The sequence below is a fragment of the Natrix helvetica genome (assembly GCF_964273705.1).
Source record: "Natrix helvetica genome assembly, chromosome: 1".
Taxonomy (NCBI): domain Eukaryota; kingdom Metazoa; phylum Chordata; class Lepidosauria; order Squamata; family Natricidae; genus Natrix; species Natrix helvetica.
The window spans coordinates 307,170,234-307,186,323 of NC_138548.1; positions in this window are offsets into that span (position 1 = coordinate 307,170,234).

The window sequence follows — 16,090 nt, forward strand, 5'->3', positions numbered from 1 at the left end:
GTGCACAGCGTTTTTTATTTCGGCACCACTGATCATGATTCATTTGAAGCCTGTAAAACAAAATCTGGTGTACATAATAAGGATAACATCAGCTGTGTATCTTCGCTATATTAGTTTAGTGGTACACACCTAGGCACAGGGATTTGAATGGTTTTAACTGGCTTCCTCCCCAAGGAAATGCTCTGTAACACAGGAGCACACTTATCGGAAAGGCAACAGGTTTAAACACAACAAATAAGTAATCTACTGTCATTGAAAAAACGTTATATGCCTCTCTTAAATTGCTGCAGAGCCTTGGACAATCTAAACCAGTTGTTTCATCACTTGGATAGCCCATCTCAGCCAATGTTGACATGCAAAAGGCTTATGCTTCTATGCTTTATCTTTTAGATTTACTTTACATGTACTGCTTGATTTCACCATTCCTCAGCAATCCTTTTAAGGTTGTTGTGAAGCAAGACTAGGGGAAGATTATGACATGTTGCAACCATGAGCGGTTGGACTACATGCTCTTCTATTCATGATCATTTTGGATTCTATAATATGGTTCAGTCAGGCATGATCCCCCCCTCCCTTCCTTCCCGTACATATATTCTGCCTTTCTTGCAGGAGCTCAAGTTTGAGATAGATAATAAATGGCAGTGGGGGGGAAGAGTCTGGCCCAAAATTACCCTGTGAGCTTTCATGGCTGAGGGTGAATTTGTATCTAGATTTCTCTCTGGTCTTCAACCAACATACAGGACACTACCTCTGTTGTATGAATTGACTTATTCAATAAACTCAAGCTTTAAAAGCCATGAAGTAACCCAATGTAGAAACATAAGATAGTGCAGGAGAAATAAAGAGGGCAGGAGTTGAATGAGCACCAAAGCTCTTCTAATTTTATAGCTCTCTTAGAAATCATGATTTTAACTAGATCCTTTGTGGGTGCTTCCAATCAAGATACTACCCCCTATCCAATCACATTTTGAGGATCATCCTCCATTTGCAATTGGTGTTGTCCCACTGCAGCACCTTCTACTCATTAAGACAGGCAGCATCAGAAGCAATCTGCCTGGAAGCACCATGCAGTCCTTTGTGGATTTAGACAGAGGCCCCATTCGCCCAGGTGGACTTCACTCCCAGATAATAAGATTGAAACTTAAGGGTCTCTAAGCTGTAGGCACAGTCAGACTCTTGTTTTCTTGTACATCCTTTGGTTTTTCTCCCAAGCATTTTATTTACTCAGCTCTTTTCAACTTGGGATTGTGTTCACTTCATTCTCTTACCCTCCTCCTATCTCACATGTTCATTTTTTTTCCACTTTGAAGCAAAGTTTCCCATTCAGTGATTTTCATTTCCTTTTCCTTGGCCATTTGATGCTAGTAACACTCCAAGTTTCAATAGCAGGAAAGAATCGAATCAAGGAGCACTCTTTATACTCAAACTAAAGCAGGGTCGTTCTGTCTTTGTGCCTTGCAACAGGATATATAACCTCTGTTTCCTTTCCCACAAACAGATTTCACAGGTAAAAATAATAATTATGACTTCTTAGAGCGTGCATCATGCTGCTTATTGGGAAGAAACACACACATGATTGTAACAGCTTTTCAGCTATGGACAAGTTGAAAATGTCCCACAGTTCAACTCCTCCTTCACCTCCAGAGAATATAACTAGTGTGGGCCTTTCAGGATTGGGACCAACAGAAGCTTCAAGAATCAGGGAGTTTGGCAGGGATGTCTGCAAGAAGGGTGGGGGGGTCAAGAAAGCCAGAATGATGGTCACAAACAGATGGCACCCACTCTCCCCCCCCAAGACCTCCCTGGAATAGGAGAAGTTATATTTTAAGCAAACTTTAGATACAACAAGAGTTAATGGGGGGAGGGAACAGCTGAGTTGTGAGTGCAATCAACCAGCCATTGCATCCTGGGAAAATCAGTTGTCAAGGAGCAGATCCTGAATGTGAGTTCTCCCATCTAAAGTGGGCTTTTCCCAAGAAGAGGGATCCCAGTGCGTGATGACTTTTGGCATAAAATAAAGGCAGACAGCAAGGAGCTTGAACTAGAGGCTTGTCTTTATTCAGCGGCAGCTATCTTAAAAACTGACTTCTGCCCTAGAGGACATCATTAAAAAGATTAACTGTCTCCTAGCCTTCTTAAAGAGCTAGGCACACCAATTGCACTTAAAATATAACATAAAACATACACATCATTACATCTCCCTTCTTAAGTATAAAACATCTAATATAATACAAAATCTTTCCATATTTTAGGTTTAATAGCTCGACCATAGCAAGAAAAAGTTACCGCTGTCTGATCATCAGTAAAATTACTGTCAGGTTGCGAGTCAGTCCCAGCATTGTCACATGCTGATATGCTTACATTGTCCTTGGCATTCTCAGTAGGCTGTATATTCGTGTTCAGGAGTTTTGTGCCATCATGCGCTTGTGCTTCACTTTCCTTGTTTTCTTCTTCCAACACAGTATCGGAAGCCGTGTCTGGATGCAGATGACACCTGTTTCTTCTCAATTGCTGTCCACACTTGGTTTCAACTACATATGATTTTGATGAATTGCCCTCTCTGACAATTCGAGCAGGTTCCCATGTTTTCCCAGTGACTCTGTGTCTCACCGCTTGCCCGGCACACAGTGGACGAAGAGGCTTGGTAGATTTATCAAGACCTATACAGTTTTTGCTTTCTCATGTTTATGTTCCTCTGAGCTATTACCCACTCATGTGCGATGGAATGAGGCTGCAATTTATGCGGAGCAGTAGGCACTGTAGTCCTCAGTGTTCTTCCCATTAACAGCTGAGCTGGTGAGCATAAACCCTCAATGGGTGTTGCACGATAGTTTAGTAGGCCCAAATACACATCCTGCCCTGACGTTTGTGCTTTCTGTATAATGGATTTGGCTCTGCCAATATACTTCTCTGCTAGGCCATTGGCCTGTGGGTGATAAGGGCTTGTGGGTTTGTGCTTGATTCCCCATTCACGCAGGAAGCACTGGAATTTGGCACATGAGAATTGTGGCCCATTATCAGACACCAGTTCTTCACACACTCCATGTCTTGAGAGTATTGTCTTGAAGGCCCATATGACTGTTGCCGCTTTTAGACTTCCGAGCTGCACTAGTTCAAAGTACTTGCTGTAGTAGTCTACTATTATCAGATAGTGGATGTCTCCAAAATGAAAAATGTCCATAGCCAATCTCTGCCATGCCCGTGAAGGAGCATTCCACAGTGTAAGAGGTTCTTTTGCATTGTTTTTTTGAAAAGTCTGGCAGGTGTCACACTTCTTTACAAGTGTTTCAATGTCAGAGTCCAACTGAGGCCAGTAGACCATCTCCCGTGCTCTGCGCTTACACAGAGTGATGCCCAAATGTCCCTGATGAATTTGTTCCATTACTTCTGCCCGCTGCGACTTAGGTATAAGAATATGGTCACCCATTAGTATGACATCCTCATGAATAGATAGTTCATCTTTCACAGGCCAGAATTCCTGCAGCTCAGGACACAGCTTCTTGCGTTTTTCTGGCCAGCCATTGCACATGACATGCATTAGCTTCTCCAGTACTTTATCCTGTTTGGTGTCTTGTCTTATTTTCTCCAGCCGTACATCTGATATTGGCATGTTCACTAGTATTGTATGTACCTGCTCTTCCAACTCAGGTTCATCCCTGGCTTCATGTCCTTCTGGAAACACTCTTGACAGGCAATCTGCCATTGGAATTTTCTTCCCAGGCTTATATTCACTGTGAGATGATACTGCTGTAATTTCATAACCATTTGCTGCAAACGTGGAGGTGTGGAAGCTAGTGGTTTTTGTAGTATGTACTCCAACGGCTTGTGGTCGGTTTCTACAACTACTGGATGGCCATATATGTACTGGGGAAACTTCTCACATCCATTCACAATGGCCAACATCTCTTTCTCAATTTGAGCATAATTAGCTTGTGTCGTGGTTAGTGCACGTGAAGCATAAGCCACCGGATGTCCTTGTTGAGTCAGTACAGCACCTAACCCAAACTGGGATGCGTCCACTTGAAGCACAGTGTCAGCATTTGCGTCGAAGTATTTCAGTATTGGCCCTAGATGTTTAGTGATCAGTTTCTTCACTTTGTCAAAAGTCCTTTCCATGTTTGCATCCCAACACCAAATGGCATCCTTCTGCAGCAAGGCACGTAATGGTGCTGTCTGTTGTGCAAGGCCCTTAGAGAATTTCGATAGATAATTGAAAATGCTCAATGACGTCTCCAGTTCCTTTCTGGAGGCTGGGGCCTTCATATTAAGAACTGCTGTGATCTTCTTTGGATCAGGCTTCAAGCCCTCTTTGGTTAGTAGGTGTCCAAAATATGTCACTTCTCCTACCCCAATTTGCATTTTATTTGGGTTGAGTTTAAGATTTCTTTCACAACATCGATTTAGCAAAGCAGTAAGGTTTCTGTTGTGCTCTACTTGATCCTTTCCATAGACCAATAAATCATCAACTATTACTTCAACACACTGTAGACCAGCAATTAGTTCATGTGATTTCTTTTGAAATATCTCCTGTGCCGATGCTATGCCGAAAGGCACCCTTGTGAAGCACCATCAACCCGCAGGAGAGTTGAAAGTAGTGAGATAACTGCTAGCTTCGTCAAGACGCAATTGCCAGTAACCAAACTGGGCATCTAGTACACTGAACACTGTTGCTCCTACTAGCTTGTGTGCTATATCCTCTATGGTGGGGAGTTTGTAGTGTTCTCTCATTATTACTTTGTTCAAGTCACATGGATTGATGCATATGCGAATTGCACCTGTGTTCTTCTTCTCCACCACAACCATAGAACTGACCCATTCCAATGGTTCAGTGACCTTCTTTACTACTCCCAACTTCTCCATCCTAGTGAGTTCCTGTCTAACTTTATCCACAAGAGTTAGAGGTATTTTCCTTGGTGCATGGATGACAGGCTATGCACCCTCCTTTATACGTATGTGGTTTATGCCTGGGAGACACCCCAGGCCCTTGAATAGATCACAGTACTCACGTTTAATGTCAACTTTCGTCAGACCTCTGTGCCCACCATCCAGAGTCATAAGGATCTTCACAAGTCCAATCTCTTTACTTGTTTTGAGACCTAGCACAGCTGGGGCTTGTGTTTCTATCTCAAACAATTATAAAGCCCTTTCCGATCCCTTGTAGGCACATTGTACCTGACAGCGACCCATTACTTTCAGCTTTTCACCACCATATCCCATTAAATTTGGTAAATTCAGAGTCTCCAAAGGGGATTCATTCCTGAGGTGTTCCAGATATATGTGGCTTGGCACACAATTTACTTGTGCTCCAGTATCTATTTTGAATGTGACTGGAGTTTTATTGGCCCCTATCTGTAATGTTACATTGGCTTCATCTGCAGACTGATGTGCTTTCTGTATTGCTGCAAGATATATCAGGGAGCAGTCCAAGTTTGACCCTGCATCGTCATCATTGTCCTCTATAGCATATACAGCCAGTGGTTGTTGCCTTTAGGTTTGCAAAGACAATTTACACACTCTGGCAAAGTGTCTTCTTTTCCTGCATTTGTTGCATGTTTGCCCCCTTACAGGACAGACACTGTTTTTATGGTGCATATTTCCACAATATCCACAAGCTGCTTCTCTGTTACTTGTTCCAGTGCCATAGCTGCCTTTTGTTCCTTTGTATGCCCTTTCTTGACCATATCTACTGCTTTGAGTTTCTATAGCATTGATATGGTGCTGTGTTCCTTCTAGTATCTGCATGTCTTTTCTTGATCTTTCATATGCACTGGCAACCCTAACGGCTTTCTCAAGGTTTAAGTTTTCTTTCTGCAACAGTTTTTCCTGAACTTCCTTAGACTCACTGCCCATCAAAATACGGTCTTTAATCATATCTCCAGCATCATAAAAAGCACCGTCTTTGGCAAGCAAGTGCATCTGGGTCATCCAATCATCCACAGATTCAACTCCATATTGGTTTCTCTCATAAAACAGTTTTCTCTGCACTGTGAAGTTTTTTCTTGGGTTACAGTATGCTTCAAACTTTGCAAACAGTACCTCTGTTTTCTTTTTGTCCTCTGCAGTGATCTCTCCACTTGCTTGCCAGGCTCTGCACACATCATGTCCTTTCTGTCCCACACATATTAGAAAGTGTGCTGCTTTCTGCTGATTAGTCCATTTGTCTGCATCAGGTCCTGCAATCACGAGCTCTATCAGTTCCCTCCACCTTAACCAGTTTTCAGATATGTTCCCTGATTCCAAATCCAGGGAAGGAGTGTTATTTGTATTGCTGTTTGCTGCCATGACTCTTCTCACCCCACTCCTGGTACCATGTGATGACTTTTGGCATAAAATAAAGGCAGACAGCAAGGAGCTTGAAATAGAGGCTTGTCTTTATTCAGCGACAGCTATCTTAAAAACGGACTTCTGCCCTTGATGACATCATTAAAAAGGTTAACTGTCTCTTAGCCTTCTTAAAGGGCTAGCCACACCAATTGCACTTAAAATATAACATAAAACATGCACATCATTACACAGTGCAGTGACATGCGGTGTGGTTTATGGCTGGTGAGGCTGGTGACGTCATCAGGAAGGCAGGCAATGGGACCATGTGTGCTGGAGGTTCAGGCTGCCTCAGCCTCCAGCACACGTGATTCCATTCCCCGCCTTCCTGAGCGTGCTCCGCCGGCTCGCGCTCCGCAGTCCTCGAAAGCGACTGGGGAACGACGAGAACCTTCCTGCCTCTGCTGGACTTTGCGTGCTCCTCGCGACTGCATATTGCAGTCGCGAGGAGCACGCGAAATCCAGCAGAGGCAGGAAGGTTCTCGTCGTTCCCCAGTCGCTTTAGTGGCTTCGTCATCCGGGAGCGGCGACAACATTTCTGCCTCTGCAGCTCCCGGGCACGGCCGGACAGAGGTAGCCAGAATGGCGCCGAGGCAGTCCGGTGGGCGAGCGACCGAGGATCAGGCTGCGTCGCTCGCTCTTTCGTCCGCCCGGACCGCCTCGGCGTCGCTGTGGCTACATCTGGCCGGCCGCGCCCGGGAGCTGCAGAGGCAGAAATGTTGTCAGTGCTCCCGGATGACCAAATCACGAAAGCGACTGGGGAACGACGAGAACCTTCCTGCCTCTGCTGGATTTCGCGTGCTCCTGTCGCTTTCACGCTCCTGTCACTTTCTTGGCTTTGTCATCCGGGAGCGTCGACAACATTTCTGCCTCCGCAGCTCCCGGGCGCGCCCAGATGGATGTATATAATATTATAATATTATATATATATATATAGTATATAATATTATATACTATTATTTCATGAAGAGAGGTGAGGCTCTGCCTCCCCTGACCGCACGTCCCTGACACAGTGTATTTTACTTTCTCTGCTGTGCCCATTGGGAGTGATTTTTCCAAGAGTGGCCAAAAGCCAAATAAAAAGGTAAAAGTTCCCCTCGCACATATGTGCTAGCCGTTCTAGGGAGTAGTGCTCATCTCCATTTCAATGCCAAGGAGCCAGCGCTGTCCAAAGACGTCTCGGTGGACATGTGGCCGGCATGACTAAATGCTGAAGGCGCACTGAAAGGAACGCGGCACTAGGGATTTGAACCTCTGAACTGCCAACCTTTCTGATTGATAAGCTCAGCGTCTTAGCCACGGAGCCACCGCCTCCACTTAAAAGCCAAATAAGAAGGGATAAAAATATCCCGGTTGGAAATTTGGGGAATCAAGTTAGGAACCACTAGGGCTACATGCAATAGAGATTTGAATAGATTTCATGAATAGTGATCCATACTGTGGGATGATGTTCTCTCTGTGTTGCAGAGTCCTGATGTGTCAAGGAAGCTCATATGGGCAAAGGAATCCAATAGGCATCCACCTCTCAAGTCATTCAGGGTTTGGTAGGACAAAGCCATTGCTCTGACCTTTGTTTGAAAATGATTTATAATCCATTCAAATGCTGGGCTTTTTGTTCCTGGAGCAGCACATGAAAGGATAGACTGCCGATAGTAGGAGGTTTTAAACCTCCTACTATCGGTCCTTTACAACTAAATGTCAGGTGACCAAATGGATTTAAATAATGTGTATTTCCTGATACACATTAAGTTTTATTCCATGCTGACAGAAGTTTCAGTAGAGAACAAATCATGAATAATGAAATATCCTAAGCTTTTATTAGGCACCTTGGGACCACGCTCATTATAAGGCTTACTCGGCTCTTTATAAGTGGGTGAATTAAAATGAGAGCAGACTATTGGTTGACAACTTCTATCTTTATTGGCCTACAGCCTCAAGTACTGTTTTATAGTGTTAGTCTATCACAAGTTGATTTTAATTCCCTGAAGCACATGACCTTCTATAATTTACTGGAATAAAAACCCATTGTATGGGTAAAGGTATTTACATTATGCTATTAGCTTGGAGCTAAATGCCCTCTAAAAATGACTAGGCTGAGAAATCTGATTTTTTTGACAAAAGAGTTTTTTGCTTAGGAAAGAGCAGTAATTAAAATCATATCCTTGAACAACTCACTCACGAATGTCTGCTTTATTGTATCCATGCTCACATCGTAAGCAACATTTTGCATGGGTTATGTTGGGAAAAGAAATACTCCGTGCTGTTGGAAACCAATTAAATGCTATTCGTTATGGTCCCTGTGATTCACACATATGAGTTGTGGGATCAGCAAATGCTCTATTTTGAATCTTTCGACACATAATTAACCACCCCCATCATTTAGAGCTAAAAGATGGCTCCTGAGATTGAAAACCCTGCAAGATGCTTCTATATATCTGCCATGCTTACTAGTTGGGAGTTCCCTGTACTGTGTGAAAAATGTCATGATGCTGCCTTTAAAAGAAAGTTTGTTGGTAGAAATACACATTTCAACAAAGTCAGGTGGGTTCAGAGCCAAAGCCATGCCATCTTTGCTTTATTACAGGGGTGTCAAACTCATGTTGTCATGGTGGCGTCACAAGACGTATAGGGACTTCCCCCCCTTTGCTAAACCAGGTGGGGGCGGGGCCAGCACATGATGCATCTGGCTCAAAGGCCACGAGTTTGACACCCCTGCTTTATTAGGAGCCACGGTGACACAGTGATTAGAGTGCAGTACTATAGGCCACTTCTGCTGACTACCAGCTGCCTGCAATTTGGAAGTTCAAATCTCACCAGGTTCAAGGCTGACTCAGCCTTCCATCCTTCTGAGGTGGGTAAAATGAGGATCCAGATTGTTGGGGACAATATGCTGACTCTGCAAACCGCTTAGAGAGGGCTGTAAAGTTCTGTAAAGCAGTATATAAGTCTAAGTGCTATTGCTACTGCTATTACACATTCAAAGAATTAATTTTGACACAGATTCTTCTAAAATGAGCTGCTACCATTGAGAAAGGACCTCAGGAACTTCTGTTTGGTCAGTTACACTTGGCTGCCATATCAGTATTTGCACTGATCCACCTGCAGAAGACCAGAGGGTGATGTTGGAGGAAGTTTAAGCTGCATGTCCCTGCTGTCACTGTTTTGTTTGAAGCAAGAGAAATTTAGCAATATTACAAGAAAAAAGAGGGGAAATGTTCATAAAGGACAGCCTCCACATTTCCCAGGGAGGGCCTTCCCTAAACCATTCTAGGTTGCATCTCTCCTTGTTAACCTTCCATCCATTTCTTTTTGTCCTGCCCTCAGATGCTTTGGAGAATAGGTTGACTCTCTTTTCTCTGTGACAGCTCCTCAAATATTGGAAGACTGATATCAAGTCACCCCTAGTCCTTCCATGTGTTAGACTAGCATTCTCATTTCCACAACCGTTCATGCTTTAGCCTCCAGCGGCCCCCTAATCATCTTTGTTACTCCCCTCTGCACTTTTTCTAGAGTCTCAATAACTTTTTTTGTATCATTGTCACCAAAAGAGGACAAGGTATTCCAAATGTGATTCTACTAACAGTATGAAGTAGTACTAACACTTCACGTGACCTTGATACTATCCCTCTGTTGATGCAGCCTAGGACTGCATTGGCTTTTTTGGCACTTGCAGCAAACTGCTGTCTCATATATAAGTGGTTATCCCCTAGCACTCCTAGATCTTTTTCGCAGTTACTGCTGTTGAGCCACATACAACCTACTCTATACCCGTGCATTTAGTTTTTCTTGTGCAAAAGTGCAAAACCTTACTTTTTTAATCAATGAATTGCATTCAATCAAGGTTTCTCCAGCAGGAGCTTTTATCACCTAAGCTTCAGTGTCCCATTATGTTCTTTCTTTAAAAAGTGACATAAATTTAGGGGCATCTCTCGGTTGCAGAGTAGTTTCGGTTCACTTAACAGAGTCATGCTTAGCTATAAATTTTTGTAAAGTCATTGTGTACAGTGATGTCAACACATGCTTCCTGTTTTGGGGCTTATCAGGGGGGAAAGGGGAGAAATGAAGTCTAAAAAGCACTAGCTGTCTCTACCAAAGAACCCACTGGATTATCTCCATTTATACATATTTTCTAGAGAATAAGCCGCAAACCACAATGACATGTTCACATCTTCAAAAAGGCAGCATATTGGAGAAGAGAGGGAAGAAGAAGAAAAGAAGAAAGAGGAGAGGAAGATGGGGAGGGGTAGGAAGAGGAGGAGAAAGGGTATGAAGGGGAAGAGGTAGAGAGGAGTATGGGAGAAGAAGGGGGAGAAGGAAAGGGGAAGGAGGAGAAGAAAGTAGAGAAGGGAGGGAGAAAAGGAAAGGAAAGTAGAGTGGAGGTAAAACAAAATAGGTGTATGGGATGGTAAGCAAAGCAATTCCTATCATATATTTTAATTTTTATATGGGAAAATGAATGTTTAAAAGTGTTAAAATGTGATGAGAATAACAACAGAGAATGTATACTTGTAAATGTGTGTATGAGATTAAAAATAAAAACACTTTTTTTTAAAAAAGCCAGCATGTTCACAAAGCATTCCTCCAAAGCCATCTATTAAAGGTCCATATTTTTCAAAGAAGGTAACTTCCCAGCAAACCTGATTTTGACAGGCAGGCACCAATGGTGAAAAGTTCAGGAGGAAATCCTATTAAGAGGCAGTTGCACCTAATATGAGAGTAGTGCTCCTTTCCACAATGGACGGCCTCTTATTTACCTTTGCAAGCATTAGAACCCAGAAAGCAACTGTCATCTTACTGTTGTGCTCACTTGACAGTATCAAACTAAAAGGCAGAGGGCAGTGTGAGGACTTTGTATATCCATGGCAGGTACATAGATGAGAGATAGATGAGAGAGAGAGAGGGAGGGAGAGATGTAGATAGGTGGAGACAGACAAGACAGACTGATAGATGAAAGGCAATAGATAGATGATACATAGATACTTTCATCAGAATAATATTGGAATGCCTCTGAAATTTGCTGGCTGCACTTAGCTCTCATTCCTTGGACAATATTGAAACAGATTGCATGAAGGACTGATGTAACTCAATAGTCAAGATGCTGGCAATTAAACAACGGTGTATGTCAGGCCTATACAACACATGAGAACTGCCAAGCAATCTTGTGCAGCCCATTGGCCTCACCTCAGCAAATCCATCCCCACTGCCTGGTATGTTTTGCCGCCACCACCATCCCAAAAGACATAATGTGATGGCCATCAGGCCTCGCCACCAGAACCTCATCACTCGGCTACTTGCCAAACAGCTGATTGATCTTCTTAGTGGCCAGTATCATTTTTAATGTATCAGTGTTCCCCCTTTCTCCACTGTAAGTTGTGCTGACCTACTGTATAAGCACTATTCTCGCGATACACTGCAATCAAAAATTATCTGAAGGACAGTGTTCATTGTAGGATTGCATTTGTGTTGCCTTTCCATTTAAAAACTTTTATTTCCAGATCCTTCTGGGAGTTCTAGTATAGGTGGCCTCCCAACAGATCTTCTGTTATTTCAGTTCTCCCATAAAACACAAAACATGAATTAATGGTTTTTTTGTTTTTCTGTTAAAATGTCACAAGATTATGTTTAATTTGGTTTTAAAAATTTTATTTTATACACACATAAGGTTTTTCATAACATAAAACCAGGTACATTAAACACTCATTATAAATAAGAATGCAAGTATTTTATGCACATGTTACATACAGCCTGGGAACCTACATTAATACATTTATTGAGAAGAATCTTGTACATACATTTATCTTAACAAGCACATTTCTTTTTAATTTTTATTCTTTTTATTATACTTCATTTGGTCTTTTCCCTTTCTATTTATAGATTAAAAGTAAAATAAAATAACATAGCAATGTAACAAAAAACAAAGTTCCCAAATCTAATGCTTATTGACACACATAGACACTGGTACTTCTCAATATGGCTTCCTTGTTATAAAATTCTTGGAATCTGGGCATAACAAAAAGTAAAATGCTGCCTTTAATGCAACATACTGTATTCCCATTAGTCATTTTAAAAATGAATCTCTCCTGCAAGCTCCCTCATTACACACTTTAACATTTTACCTGATTCACTGAGATGGAGACTCTCAAGGAGAAAACGTTATTTTGCAAATTTCAAAGACTACTAAGATATTGATTGGCTCCTGTGGAATCATGTTGTTTTCTTGGATTGACACAAAAGACCAATGTGATGTGCCTACTCACGCACACTGGAATCGTGTTTCTTTTTTTTTCTTCAGTTTGCAAGGCCACTCACCTGCTACAGGACTTCGAATGGCTAACATCAGTTTTCCCTTTCAAATCCTGACTACCACAGAGCCCTAATAGAGATGTATTCTTTTATTGCAAAACCATCCTTGTAGAGCAATTGGAAAACTGTTTTCATGTTAGAATTGTCATCTCCTTTAGCTTATCTCTAACATTTTTTAACATCTAGAGCAGCCGTTCCCAACATTTTCTTTAATGCAAATGAATATATTGTCATCAGTGTCTTTGAAAGCCACATTGGGTCATCAGGTCAGTCCCTGTGGGCAGCAGCTTTCTCTTCTCTCCCTCCAGACTGTATCCCTAAAACCACATTTAAAAGGCAACTGCATGAATATCACCTGAAATCTGGTTTTAAAAATGGAACTGATCGGTTTCAAGATACCACGTACAGTACATTGCATTTATGTGGGCTGAATGGAACCCCCCTCCCAAAAAAAAATAGAATTGGTCAAAAAATATTTAAGACCATCATTGGATTATTTGAATAAAAAGGTAAAGGTATAGGTTGCCCTCACATATATGTCCTAGTTGTTCCCGACTCTAGGGGCGGTGCTCACCTCTGTTTCAAAGCCAAAGAGCCAGTGCTGTCCAAAGACGTCTCTGTGGTCATGTGGATGGCATGACTAAATGCCAAAGGTGCATGGAATGCTGTTACCTTCCCACCAAAGGGGGCTCCTATTTTTCTACTTGCATTTTTACATGCTTTTGAACTGCTAGGTTGGCAGAAGCTGGGACAAGTAACGGGTGCTCACTCCGTTACACGGTGCTAGGGATTCAAACCGCTGACCTGCCAACTTTCTGATTGACAAGTTCAGCGTCTTAGCCACTGAGCCACTGCATCCCTCATTATTTGAATATTTAAGCTAAATATATAGCAATTTCCACATACATTATGCAGCCATTTTATTTACTTTTACGAGCAGTGTTCAGGCAGTATAGAGAATATTGCTGGGATCATCCAGCAGAGAAAGCTACTACCACATGCCATTTTGTTTTCTTTAATATACTGTACAAGGTCTGGTTTGCTAGTGTCATGATCTCAAGCCACCTGAAAGGTATTATTTCTGTTTTTGAAAACAGATGGATCACTTCTAAGAGTCTTCTATGCCTAAGCCAAATTAGAGATAATAATGCATAGCATTGAAATACTGCATTCAAATAAACTTTGTTCAATAAACAAATGGAAATGGTCAGTGCATTAAGCCTACGCAATATTCCAGATTGAATTGGAAGAAAAATATTGGAAAGGACAGCAATACAAAGACAGTTCTAACCCATGATTCCGTAAAGCACACACAGCTGCATTCACAAATCACCGCGTTCCCATTCCTGCACATTCTGAAGCAGCTCTTCCAAGTCAGAAGCAAAGTATTGCGCAGTTGATACAACTATGTTTTCTTCTACTGTCCAAAATGCTTTTTATCGCTTAAACCTCTTTTTGCCCTTTTTGGGCAGATAAAAACACTTTAAATAAAACAATCTCATGTTTTGATTTCAGCACCAACCACAATGTTTTACTTTGTAAAATGTTTATAATACACTTTAAAGATGCCAGCTTTTAACTTCTAACTTTTAATTGAGCAGCTTCCAACCAGATGCCAGCTTCCTGTTTATTATTTAATTTAAACAATCTAAAAAAATCATAAGCTGAAATAGGGGGCTCTAGGGGTATTGTCAGAGGGGAGAGTGTTGGCTATAGGCATGTTAATTATTCCTGGAAAATAGGGAACTCCCAATCTTATTGTTAAATATACCATGTTTCCCCAAAAATAAAACAGGGTCTTATTTTCTTTTGACCCCCAAAATAAGCGCTTGGCCTTATTTTCGGGGATGTCTTATTATTTTTGAGATGCAGGAGGCGGCGAGCGTGGTAACCCCTGGCTCCTGCTGTGTTGCAATATTTTCAGGATGGGCTTATTTTCAGGGACAGGGCTTATTTTAGCGCATGCGCTCAAAAACCCGACTATTATCCGGGGAGGTCTTATTTTCAGGGAAACAAGGTAATAAAATAAATATTTTATCTAATCACGCAAAGAAAAAATTCTGGACCTCTTTGTTCTAATGTTATTACCTAATAATTAATGTTATTACTTCCTAAGACTTTCTGTAAGGGTCATGGAAAATGTCTGGGCATCTTTATGAAGTTTTAGTCTCTCATTTCACATTGGACCATCAACACTCTTGACATTCATTACCCAGCTAAGCAACATCATCAGTGCTAGTGAATGTGGCATTTGCTTCCTTTGAGGAATTTTAAATTTTTAGAAGCCAGGGGTTTAATGATGCCAGGTCAGGTTAGAATACAACCTGACCCTTCTATCCTCAAATGTAATATTAGGAATAGCTTTTGTGGTGCAGATGCTATCAGGATCTGATTAAGGCAACATCCACAGAAAAGGGTATAAATAGAAATAACCAGGGACGTGCAGTCAGGGGAGGCAGGGGAGGCAGAGCCTCACCTCTCTTCATGAAATAATAGTATATAATATTATATACTATATAATATTATAATATTATAATATTATATACTATATAATATTATAATATTATAATATTATAATATTATAATATTATAATATTATAATATTATAATATTATAATATTATAATATTATATACTATATAATATTATAATATTATAATATTATATACTATATAATATTATAATATTATAATATTATAATATTATAATATTATAATATTATAATATTATAATATTATAATATTATAATATTATAATATTATAATATTATAATATTATAATATTATAATATTATAATATTATAATATTATAATATTATAATATTATAATATTATAATATTATAATATTATAATATTATATTATTATATACATCTGTCTGGCCGCGCCCGGGAGCTGCGGAGGCAGAAATGTTGTCGGCGCTCCCGGATGACGAAGGCACGAAAGCGACTGGGGAACGACGAGAACCTTCCTGCCTCTGCTGGATTTTCGTGCGCGCCTCACGACTGCAATATGCAGTCGCGAGGAGCGCGCAAAGTCCAGCAGAGGCAGGAAGGTTCTCGTCGTTCCCCAGTCGCTTTCGAGGACTGCGGAGCACGAGCCGGCAGAGCACGATCAGGAAGGCGGGGAATGGGATCACGTGTGCTGGAGGCTGAGGCAGCCTGAGCCTCCAGCACACGTGGTCCCATTCCCCGCTTTCCTGATGATGTCACCAGCCTCACCAGCCATAAACCTCACCGCACGTCACTGGAAATAACATATTAAGTAAACTTTGTCATTTGTATGCAGATTGTATATAACGGAACATCAGAATATTCTAGATTCTTTTTTCACAATAGAGGAGAATATTTCTAGCTCAGGGTTGAGATGAACATTCTCTGAGCTTGATTGTTTTCTTGGAAGATGTTTCATAATGCTAGACTCTCTGTTCATATTACCTTGCTTGGGTAATGAAATGTCTGCAAGCAAA